Here is a 12,429-nt window from a genome sequence, read left to right as displayed (position 1 = left end):
ATCAAAAGGCTAAGAGAATTCCCCAACATTCCTTAAAACTGGACATAAATGTATAAAACAAAAGAGATCTCCAGAGATTTCTTATTTCCCTCTTAAAATATGAGAAGCTAGTGGTGAACTGAATCTATCAACCCATCAGAAGAAAGGAATACTGTCTATTAACCTGTCAGAAGAAAGGAAATACTTCTTTTTAAAATTTATTACAGGGGCACCTGGGTGGCTCAGCCAGCTAAGTGTCCAACTTCAGCTATGGTCATGATCTCATGGATCATGAGTTCGAGCCCTATATCGGGCTCTGTGCTGACAGCTCAGAGCCTGTTTCAAATTCTGTGTCTCCCTCTCTCTCACTTTCACACATGCTCTCTCACTTTCTCTCAAAAGTAAATAAACATTAAAACAAATTAAAAATAAAGAAAAATAAAATTTATTCCAGAACTTACTGATATTTTATGTACAATACCTAGCATATCATAAAATTTTTTAAGTCCCATGAAGAGTCCGGAAAATAGGACCTAAGATGAGGAAAGTAAACAGGCAGTAGAAATAAACCTAGAAATGACCTTCATATTGTAATTTTCAGACAGGGAACTTAGAATAAATGTAAAATTATACAAAAGTTTCCTGGAAAGGTGTATTCAGTAGTCAAGTTTCCCCAGAGAAACAGAACAATGAATGATATATATCTATAACAAATATATGTTGATTTAAAAAATACTAATTTGTATGTACACAATTACTACATACATATCTCAAAGGAGATAAAAAAGAGGAGATTTGTTATAGGAATTTGCTCACATGGTTATGGAGGCCAAGAAGTCCCATAATATGCCATCCACAAGTTGGAGAATGAGGAAAGACTGTGGCATGATTCTGCCAGAATTTGAAAGTCTGAGAATTAGGGAGCTACTGGTGTAAGTCCCAGAATTTGAAGGCCAGAAAACCAGGGGCTCTAATGTCCAAGGGCATGAGGAGATGGAAGTCCCAGGTCAAGGAGAGAGAGAGAGAATTTATCCTTCATTTGCCTTTTTATTCTATTTAGGCCCTTAATGATTTGGATGATGCTCATCCACATTGGTGAAGGCAGATATTCTTTACTCAGTCTACTGATTCGAGTAGTATCTAGTATCTACAGAAACACTCTCACAGACACACCCAGAAATAATGTTTTAGTAGCTAACTAGAGCATCCCTTAGCTTAGTCAAACTGACACATAAAACTAACCACCACATATTACACTATGCATAAACAAGATGAAAATTTCAGCAGAAACTATGAAAAACAAAATAAAAATGTCAAAAATAAATATATGAATACACTGTAAAAAATGATCTTCGAGTGGTTATTAATCTTCTTTTGGACTCAACAGAGGAAAGATCAATGACCCTAAAAATAGTAACAGCTGAAACATAAAGATAACGAAAAGTGAAAAAGTATGACAGACTATCTGGAAATATAAGGAACAATATTATGCATGTGTGTGATTATTGAAATACAAGATAAAGGGGAGAGAGAAAAAAGGACAGAATGTAGAATGTTGTTTGAAAAAGGGACAAAGGTTTTCCAAAGTACACGAAAAATATTACAGAGATCCAAGAAGATTAACTTACCTTGAACAGAATTAAAGTAAATAAAATCAGAGGTTCCAAGTAGTCAGTTGGTTGAGCATCCAACTCTTGATTTCGGCTTGGGTCATGATCTCTGGGTCACGAGATTGAGTCTCCATGGGGCTCCACACTGAACGTAGAGCTTGCTTAAGATTCTCTCACTCCCTCTGTCTCTGCCCTCCCCTCCTCTCTCTCTTTCTAAATAAATAAATAAATAAATAAATAAATAAATGTAAATAAAATCAGATGAGGTACATCATTCTATCTACTCAAAAGCGAAAACAGAGAAAATATTAAAAACATCCAGAGTCCAGGAAAAGACACATTACATACAGGGAAACAATAATAAAGATGATGAATATTTCTCATCAAAAATAATGAAGGCCAGAAAACAAAAGAAAAGACTTTAAAGTGTTCTAAAATGGAGGAAAAATTAAACAATTTTACCCACAATTCTCTCTAGGGAGAAGCATCATGTAGATATGAAGACAAAATAACAATATTTTCAGAGACTAAAGCTAAGAGGTTTCACCTCCAGAAGATCTGCACAAGAAATACTGAAAGTTCTTCAGACTGAGGAATGTGATTACAGATAGAACTTTGACTGCAGGAAACAAATAAAAAGTAAATATCTAGATAATCATGAAGAACCTTCTAAAAGTTAACTTATGCACAAAATCATAACTTTAAATGTGTGTGTACATATGCACATGTGTGTGTATATATATGTATATATAGGTATATATATGTGTATATAGATATGTATATATGTATACACACACACATTTACATATACATTTTTGTATATGTATACACATTAGTAACTATTTTAAGGAAATAACATGTGGGATTATTATGTAGAAAAACAATGATAGATAAGAGCTCAATGAGGAGAGTAAATGGAACTCTACTATTATAAGGTTCTTAGAGTGTTCATAAAGTCAGTCTAGTAACATTACTTGAAAATAGACAAGTTAAAATGCATACTGGAATTGTTAGGGCAATTTCTAGAATAATCTAAATATCTTTAAAAAATTTATAGAAGACTTAATTGAAACACTAAAAAAAAAATTAATGAACAAAAAAGAAGGCAGAATATAAGAAACAGGGGAAAAAAAGAACAGATAGAAAAAAATTGGTGACACCTGACAAAATAGATTTAACTTCAGGCATATAAACACTTACATTATGTGTAAATGGACCAAACACTTCCATTTAAAGACAGATTATCAGATTGGATTAAAATATTAGGTGCTATTTAAAATAAATAATTTTTTTTAGGTTTAGTTATTTTGAGAGAGACAGAGACAGAGAGTGAGCAAGCACAAGCGGGGGAGGGGCAGAGAGCTAGAGAGTCCCAAGCAGGCTCTGTGCTGTCAGGGCAGCGCCCAATGCAGGGCTTGATCCCACTAAGCATGATATCCTGACCTGAGCCAAATCAAGAGTCTGCTGCTTAGCCTACTGAGCCACCCAGGCACCCCTAGAAAAAACAGTTCTAAATTATGAAAACAGACCAGTTGAAAGTATAATAATATAAAACTACATTCTATGCAAACAGTAAACATAAGAAAACTGGTGTGAATATGGTAATGCTAAATTGAGTAGACTTGAAGGCAAAGAGACACACTAGAAATAAAGATATTTTGTAAGAGATGTAATTAAATTTTGTCAAAAAGTCATAACTACATTATATATGTATATATGAAATATAAATAAGTAAATAAAGAACTTCAACATATAGAAAGATGCAATTGACAGAAATACAGGAATACAAAAAAAAAAATCCACAATTATAGTTGAGAATTTAAAAAAGAACAAGAGGGGTACTGGGTGGCTCAGTTGGTTGGGCATCCGATTTCAGCTCAGGTCATGATCTCACAGTTCGTGAGTTCAAGTCCAGTGTCGGGCTCTGTGCTGACAGCTTGGAGCCTGGAGCCTGTTTCAGATTCTGTGTCTGTCTCTCATTGCCCCTCCCCATTCACTCTCTGTCTCTGTTTCTCTCTCTCTCTCATAAATAAACATTAAAAATTTTTAAAAAGCTTGGGGCGCCTGGGTGGCTCAGTCGGTTGAGCATCCGACTTGGGCTCAGGTCATGATCTCACGGTTCGTGGGTTGGAGCCCTGCATGGGGCTCTGTGCTGACAGCTCAGAGCCTGGAGCCTGCTTCGGATTCTGTCTCTCTCTCTCCCTCTCTCTGCCCCTCCCCCACTCATGCTCTGTCTCTCTCTGTCTCAAAAATAAACATTAAAAAATTTTTAAAAAGCTTAAAAAATAAAAAGAATGAAATATGGTTATTACACCCCCCAAAATCTTCAGTTTGGTAAAAGAAGTAACACATATCAACTCAACATCAATTTACCTCAGAATATGATAGTGCTAAGCTAGAGTTACAGAGTTTCTGTCTGGAGGAGACAGAAATAAAGTAAAAATCTGAATTAAATTTAAGTTGGATGGATGTGAGGATGAGTGTTCTAGATAAAGACAGTATTGGCCTTAGCAAAAACACAGGGTAAAAAAAAAATCAGAATGCATTTGCAGCTTTACTACTACTGTGATCTGCAAAGAGAACAGAACATGTGATAAGGAGTGAAAATAGAGGTGAAAAACATATTGTAAACAAATATATCAATTTATTAAGGAACCGCACATGTATACATTTATTCTGCATGAATATGACAATTATAACTTGCAAATTTCTTCCACCTCAAAAATAATAAACAATGTTCTATGTTTATGCTAAATCAAATTGAAGACATAAAAAGGACACAAAATTATGTTAGGCAATACATTAGAAATGAAAATCTACTTCCTAGAGTCCATACTAATATGACACTTCAAGAGATCTTTTTAGACCACTGAAATAAATTTCTCCTGTAGAGCTAGAAATGATGGTAAACCGATTACCACGTGTTTTCATATTTTCTCAAGTCCTCTGTATTCATCTGTGAAACAACTTACGTTTCCAAATTATTGATGTTAACAAGTAACTTGACTTAATCAGAGTTTAAAGAACTGTGAAAATCAGCAAATGAGCCCTGCTAACATAAGACTATAAACTAGAAAAAAATTGCCAAATATATATTTTTTTAATCTGGAAGATAGAGTAACAAGACAGTTAAAGGTGATTTATAATTCCTCATTTCTCAAGCAAGAGAGGGATTTTTCAAAAAAAAAATTCTTGTATAACTGAGTATCACATCCAAAGGATTTAGTCATATGAAAACAACAGCAGGAACCTATAGTGACTGAGGTCATATTCACCACAGGGGTACAGGGGAGGTGAAGCTTAAGGTGGGGTCAATCTGTATTCAACTCATTATTATCATCATCATCATCATCATCATCATCATTATTCAGTCTTAACCTCCAATCCGGGGAAGAGTAATAGTAATGAGAGAAAGATAGTGAGAGAGGTGTTAGCTCCAACTGAGAGATTGTAGATTATGTGACTTTCCTGTGGGCATTTTTTTTTATCTCCTAAACAATAACGACTATACATAAAGATGCCAACGAAGCAGAAGACAAAACACACTTGGTAACAGGACGTTAGATTCTGTAAATCCATTTGGAAGCTGTGGTTTAACTCAGTTCCTCTTCCTTCACTCATACAATCCTTAAATCAACCTCAGCTTGACTATGACAGCCCCTTCAGAAAATGAGTAGTATTTACAAAGCATTCAGTAGAGCCTTTATGAATGTGTTTTTACAAAGGGAGGTAAGCAAAATTAGAAGACATTTGATAAATACATAATCTATGCCTATGACAAACATGTCCTCTACTGGGTATATATAGAAGTGTGCAAGATGTGATAAAGATTCTCGTGTGCTATAGGGATATCACTACTGTGGGCATTTGATAATTCTTGGAGGTTTTTCGTGGACTAATCAATTTAATATCATTGTGGTGTTTTAATAAATATTGACAGAGAACAGAGGCATGTCAATGCCAGACTATCCAGATGGCACTAAGTAAACATACAATCTATGTCAGTGGCATAAGAAAATAAAACAAAAATGTATTTCCTACCTACCTTGTGCTCTGCTCTTCATATGTTACTTCAAGTTATTATTACAACATTTTATGAGTTAGAGGTTATTTCCATTGTATCAATAAGGGGATTGAGAAATAAGGATTTACTTGTCCTGTCTAAGACCACACAACTTGTAAGTGGATAAACCAGGATTTGAAACTAACATAAATGAGTGTCTAAAACCATTATTATAGCTTGGAATGGAATTTTCTGATTATTTCAGGCTTGAGGAAGACTCAAGAGATACACTTAACAGTATAGTTGTTATGGTGAGGATTATGCCATTTGCCAAGGTAGAGCATGGAAGAGGAATAGTAAATGTTAGGATATAAAAAATCAAGTTTGGGGGTGCCTGGGTGGCGCAGTCGGTTAAGCGTCCGACTTCAGCCAGGTCACGATCTCGCAGTCCGTGAGTTCGAGCCCCGCGTCGGGCTCTGGGCTGATGGCTCAGAGCCTGGAGCCTGTTTCTGATTCTGTGTCTCCCTCTCTCTCTGCCCCTCCCCTGTTCATGCTCTGTCTCTCTCTGTCCCAAAAAAATAAATAAACGTTAAAAAAAAAATTAAAAAAAAAAAGTATCATTGGGGCGCCTGGGTGGCGCAGTCAGTTAAGCGTCCGATTTCAGCCAGGTCATGATCTCGCGGTCCGTGAGTTCGAGCCCCGCGTCGGGCTCTGGGCTGATGGCTCAGAGCCTGGAGCCTGTTTCCGATTCTGTGTCTCCTTCTCTCTCTCTGCCCCTCCCCCGTTCATGCTCTGTCTCTCTCTGTCCCAAAAATAAATAAACGTTGAAAAAAAAAAAAACAAAAAAAAATTTTTAAAAAAAGTATCATTGAATTGATTTTCTTTAACAAGTAAGAGGAATGTCAAACAAATAAATATACAATTAATTTTAGTGTTCCTGAATTTCAAGGCTAAATGTATTGAAGCGGGTTGATTTAATTTGCAGATTAAAAAAAGTCAATGCAAAAGAGAGAAAGGCTAGGGATGGTAAAGGTCATATAAGTCATCAACCCAAAGAAAATATCTTCACCTGTTTGAGTCATGGCTCTGATTACACCAGAGTTGTGAAGAGTGCTCATTTGTTAGAGTCTATAGGACTTTTAAGACTCGTACAAAGTTGGCTCTAACTGAAATTAACTATTTCCAGAGAAAATAGTTTGCTCTTAGCGGTAGTTGTGAGTAAATGAATCCGTGATTCATGAGATGACAGAGGGATCTGTTTGAATCTAGTGTTGCTCTTTCAAACGGAAACAAATACGACTTCTCATAAAGATATAGTTTTAAAAAGTCACATGACATTAGTGTAGAAGGTTGTGTGTGTTTATTAAATGGCTATTTATTTGACATAGTAGGTTGGAAAAATAATTAAAAACTGGAAAGTTTGTCAGAAGATAATCAGTTGAAAACTTTCTCAAGTTTGAAAGAAGCTGACAATTGAGAAAGTGTCTCTTGACTATGTTCCTGTGTGTCACCACATCATTTTCTAGGCTGTGGTTACATTTTTCTGAAAACATGCCACTTCTTAAAGGAGTCACTCCCTGGGAAATTTCACCTGCTGGCTTAGATGCTCTCTGCAAAGCAGGGATGAAGCTCTTTTTTACCTTTATTTACCACAGTGTGTCTCAACATTTTTTTTTGTCACCCTCCACAAAGAGACTTTTTAAATATTTTTTTTTCTAATCGCCCCCATGAACTGTTAATATCACAAATATACTATTTTTATGTGCTGTATAAGTCTGTGTGTTATACATTCGAAAAATAATATTCCTTTTTGCCCTTATCCAAGAGCAATTTTTGGCCCTTCAGGAGTGATTTCGTGCCATTAAGAATTCATGATGTGACTCATACGATAACCAATGTGTGATGCCTTGGTGCTCGTGAGTCATTAAGAAGGCTTTAAAATTAATCAGTACTCATAACAGTTTTGTTTTTAAGGAGCCAGGTCAGATGCTATCTTGAGCATAGTATGACATATAAAATCAGGAAAACAAACTTTAGCATAGCCCCCTCAACATTTGGAAGTGTTGGTTTGAAAACTTCTTGTATGTGATGCATCATTGTGAAATGCAAAGTGTTAGGAAATGTAATCATACTTACAGGAGTTTAAACATAGAATGAGATGTATTTTTTTTTATAAACATAAGATCTAAGGTAAAATAAGCAAATTATTTGTTCAAAAATACTTATTGCACACTGGACATTCAGTTGGAGCTAAAATGGAAACAGGCTGATCTCAAGGAGACTATTTGCTAAAGACTGAAAGAGCAGCCCAAATCAGGTTAGTAAAGGTCAAGTTCAAACATAGAGCAAACTATAAGGATTTAAATTGAAAATGCCCACAGGCAGACCAGCTGGCACAGGGGACAATTGGCAGGCTATAACAAGTCTATAGGCATGGCAGATTCTGTATCCCGAGGTGCCAGAAGTGAAGAGAAGCAGGCATAAAATCTGTTCCACATAAGAAAGCAGTTGGCAAATGTCAAATGAGAGAAGTAAGTAGTGACAATTTCAACAAGGCAGGCTGGGTTACATCCAGGTGAGAGAGAGAGAGAGAGAGAAAGAGAGAGAGTGTGTGTGTGTGTTGTTTGTTTGTTAGGAGGAAGGGAAGATGACAGAGAAAACCGCTACTAGCATAAGAGATAAATAAATGAAGACACAGCTTGAAGAATAGCGCAATCAGATACCCAGGCACACGAATCTGGGTTAATAGAAGCAGAGACCTGAAGGAAAGGAGTTTAAGCATTAGATGTCTACAAACTAATGCTACATAAGAAAAGACAAAGGAGACATGTGGCACTTAGCACCAGTGTAACAACCACTGATACAAGACCAGAGACTACCTTCCTTTACCTCTTGTTTTATGCTTCTTATCATTAAGCATCTGAAAGGTGGCAAATAACAGATCATCCAAAAGGCAGAGAGTTGATGGTAGCCATTACTTTAAGAGAAGACTGCTGGGCGTCCTGAATTCTAATTCCCTTTATCATTCTATCATGTCAGATCCCAACAATCAATCACTCCTTTTGTTTTCTCTGCAACTGCTCTCAAATTAAGCAATAGTGTTAGAAACAAAACAAATGAATTATGTTGGCCTATAACTCTAAGTATCAGGTTCAAATGGACTAATTTCCCCATGTATGACAAGCTCACTAATTTCAGTACCATCCCAAGTATAAACCTAGAGTTAGAAATCTATTTTATATACTCCACAGTACACAGTATGTTATGGTTTTTGTAAAAATAATCCCACTTCTGTTTAATGTTTTATGTTTGTCTTCTCTAATAGATGTCAGCTACTTGAGAACAGGGACAACACCTCTCTGGTTTACAGCTCCTGGTCCAGAGCCTGCAACATGTAAGTAATTATCTGTGACATGACAGAGTGTGTACAAATAGAAGAGAACAATATTGGAGGAGTGAGAAGGAAAGATGGGGAAAATAAAGTGGGAGGGAGGGTGAAACAAAAAGTATTTCTTTCCCTCAGAGTATAGAGAAGTTTCATTTTTTTTCCCTTAGAACTTGTAATTTAGTGGGATGATTTTTACTTTTCCTACTAAATAAATACTGGTAGTAAAATATTTATCCTAGGAGTGCCTGCATGGCTGTTGGTTAAGTGTCCAACTTTGGCTCAGGTCATCATCTCGGGCTTTGTGAGTTCGAACCCCCAGTTGGGCTCTGTGCTGACAGCTCAGAGCCTGGAGCCTGCTTCAGATTCTGTGTCTCCCTCTGTCTCTCTGCCCCTCCTCCACTCATGCTCAGTCTGTCTCTTTCTCTCACAAAATAAATAAACATCAATTTTTTTTTAATATTTATCTTAGGAGAGCCTGGGTGGCCCAGTCAGTTAAGCATCTGACTCTTGATTATGGCTCAGGTGTGATCTCACAGTTCGTGGTTTTGAGCCCCATGTTGGTCTCTGTGCTGACAGTGTGGAGCCTGCTTAGGATTCTCTCTTTCCCTCTTTCTCTTCCCCTTTTCTGTTTGTCCACTCTTTCTCTCCCCCTCCAAATAAATAAATAAACTCAAAGAATATATAAAATAAAATAAATGTGTATCCTAATTTCTGTTTTATATATTCTAAATGTCTATTGCAAGACTTACATTACAAAGAACTATTTTTTTAATCGCATTAATGAATGGGGGAAATACTATTTAATTATTTGAGAGTCAAAGAAAACATTTGGCCAGATGTTATTTTTTTCTTCCCGATTATATAAATTTTAAGAAACGTCTCCAAGTATATAACAATTTAATAAATATAAGAAGCTTCCCAATATGTAGAGCCATTATAAAAAATAAACACCTAATGGAGAAATATCAATAGAGTAATAATATTCTGTAGGACCATAAACGTAATCCCATTTTATAAGGCTGCTCCATGTTTTAATTAAACTCTTATAGAGTGTTGTAAAGTGTTTTTATTTCTATAAAGAAAACTTAATAGGCTCTTGTAGGATATGTCATGTTTGGTTTTCTCAGAGGCCCTAGAACACCCTTGCCCACCCCAGATGATCACTGCTACAGACAGCAGGCTCCTGTGGGTCTTGGACCCTTAGCCACTGAAGCATGTTCTTGGCATTCTAATTTGGGGTTTAGAATACAATTTCATAATATAAAATTATCTGATAGGGTAAAAGCATTAATCAGTACTATATTTTATATTTTTTAAGGATTAAATGAGGCATCTGTGGCTTAACTTCTATGTACTAATCACTACTATCTATTTTGAGAAATGGATTCAGGGTTCCAAAGATCAATTTATAAATGATTTTTTTTTTTGGCAGAAAAACCATTTGTCAATTGAGCTATATCCATAGTTGCCTAAAATATACTTTTTCACACATTGTGTATGGCAGTCTCGTTAAACCCAAGCATACTATTGCTGCCTCAAAGAAAACGCTAACTCTCAGTGAGTCTGGCAAGGCTTTGCAGTATTCTATCTAAGCCAGCTTGCAAAGCCTCAAACAAGTATATATGTCTGTGCTTAGGCAGCTTTAACTTAGATCCCTAAACTTGTTTCAGACTACTTCTTCTCCTCTGTGTCAGAGTACATTTGGTAAAAACCAAATCTCTAGCTGACTCTGAGCAAAACTCTTCTAGGCTGTCCTTTGTCACTCTCCTGGGGATATCCAGGTGCTTTAATGGCTGCTTAACCAGACAGATTTTTGGAAATGTGTTCTCAGCATCACCAGTGTTTTTTCTAGAACTGTCTTTCTTTTATCTCCTGTTTTTGTGAGCCTGTTTGATAATACCAATTTCCAAAACCAAACATGTAATCTATTTTACAGGTACTTTTATGGACTGGGACCTAAAGAATGATATGCTAATTTGGCTTCCTTTTGGGAAACCTAAAGCAGTTTTTTTCCAGCTGTAGTACACAGAACTAGATAACACTGGTAGCTGTTGTTCGAGCATTACTTTTGTAAATAAAAGTGATATCTATGGTTGAAACAGATGTTGCAAATTAAAAATCGAAGTAACGCCATTTGTTTCTTTATATATGTTCTATTATATGACAGTATATAACATTCCTGATAAAATTGTTTATGGGAAAAGCTAATTACTTTTTTTAACATTTAATGTTTAAGAAAGAAAATATGAAGTTTAAACCAGGAGCAGGAAACTGGAATAGCTATATACTTCTGTAATGTTCAATGTATTTTATTCTTTGTATCCATTGTATTTGTTTTCTTTTTTCTTAACAAATATCTGATGTAAATATTCTGACAGAGCTTTTATTTGATACAATTATATAGATTACTTAGTAATATATTATTGGAAACAATTCTTTTCAAAAAGGAAATATATTTGCCTAGTCCTAGTTTAATATACTTGGAATGACTGTTTTGAATAAATCACTTTTCTCTGATTTCCAAAAAGGAAAGAGGAAAATGGCTGCATAAAGTTGAATTGTAACTCTCACAATTTCCTCTCTCCTCAGGACTGCATTAATGTCATGAATACAGATGATAATATTTCATTGTAACTTGTATCAAACTTGCTAGAGACCAGAACTTAGTTATTCCAACCACTAAAAAAAAATAATTGGGTAATGTAATAGAGGTGCGAATTATCCCTACAATCGTAATCTTACTACAACATATAAATGTATAAAATTCACATGTTGTATACCTTAAATTTATACAATGTTTATGTCACATATTTCAATAAAATGTCATTTTGGGGGGAAAAAAAACCCATGGTATCTAGTGGTAGTATGGTACAATGAAAAGAGCCTTAATTGGGTAATACTCTGGCTTTGTCTCTAGGCAGTTGTATGACTTTACACAAATCACTTTAAGCTTTCTAAACTTTAGTTTTCTTTCTACAACATAACTTTAGTGATATATTACAGAGTGATTTAGAGCCTCCACTTAAACAGCCAGCATTAATTATGTTAGATTAATATGTAATAAATACTAGCATCTCTTTTCTCTTGAATTATTGTACTTATTTATTGGCATGCTAGGTACGTTGCTTTGCTAATATTAAACTACAAGCCAAATTTTTATTTCATTTATGTGTGATCATCACACATACACATACATATACATACAGTATGTGTATACACACACACACACACACACACACACGCACACACACTAAGGAGCTATAGGTATTCTTCCTCTTTGTTATGATATCTGCCCAAGTACTTATCTTCCATTTATTGTTCTTTCTTTCTTTCTTACCCTTAGAAAAACAGCAATGAGTTTCAAATGAGTAATTCATCAAATAAAAATATTTTATTTTTAACATCCATACATTTTTAAATATTATCGATGGTTAAATGTGTTAAATATC

General features: G+C 35.3%; 1 long non-coding RNA gene across 1 annotated transcript in view; it reads left to right on the top strand.

Moving 5' to 3' along the window:
• Nucleotides 1-9,029, top strand: part of LOC121031700 (uncharacterized) — a 40,109-nt gene extending 31,080 nt beyond the window's left edge. Inside the window, exon 3 of the long non-coding RNA XR_005790856.1 lies at nt 8,918-9,029. This is a non-coding gene — a long non-coding RNA (uncharacterized LOC121031700). The remainder of the gene's footprint in view (nt 1-8,917) is intronic.
• The last annotated feature ends 3,400 nt before the right edge of the window (nt 9,030-12,429 follow it).

Source organism: Herpailurus yagouaroundi, unplaced genomic scaffold (genome assembly GCF_014898765.1).
Source record: "Herpailurus yagouaroundi ecotype Mexico unplaced genomic scaffold, PumYag 141, whole genome shotgun sequence".
In the NCBI taxonomy this organism is placed as follows: Eukaryota; Metazoa; Chordata; class Mammalia; order Carnivora; family Felidae; genus Herpailurus; species Herpailurus yagouaroundi.
Note: the sequence above shows the minus strand (reverse complement) of the source record. Positions and strands in the feature narration are given on the sequence as shown.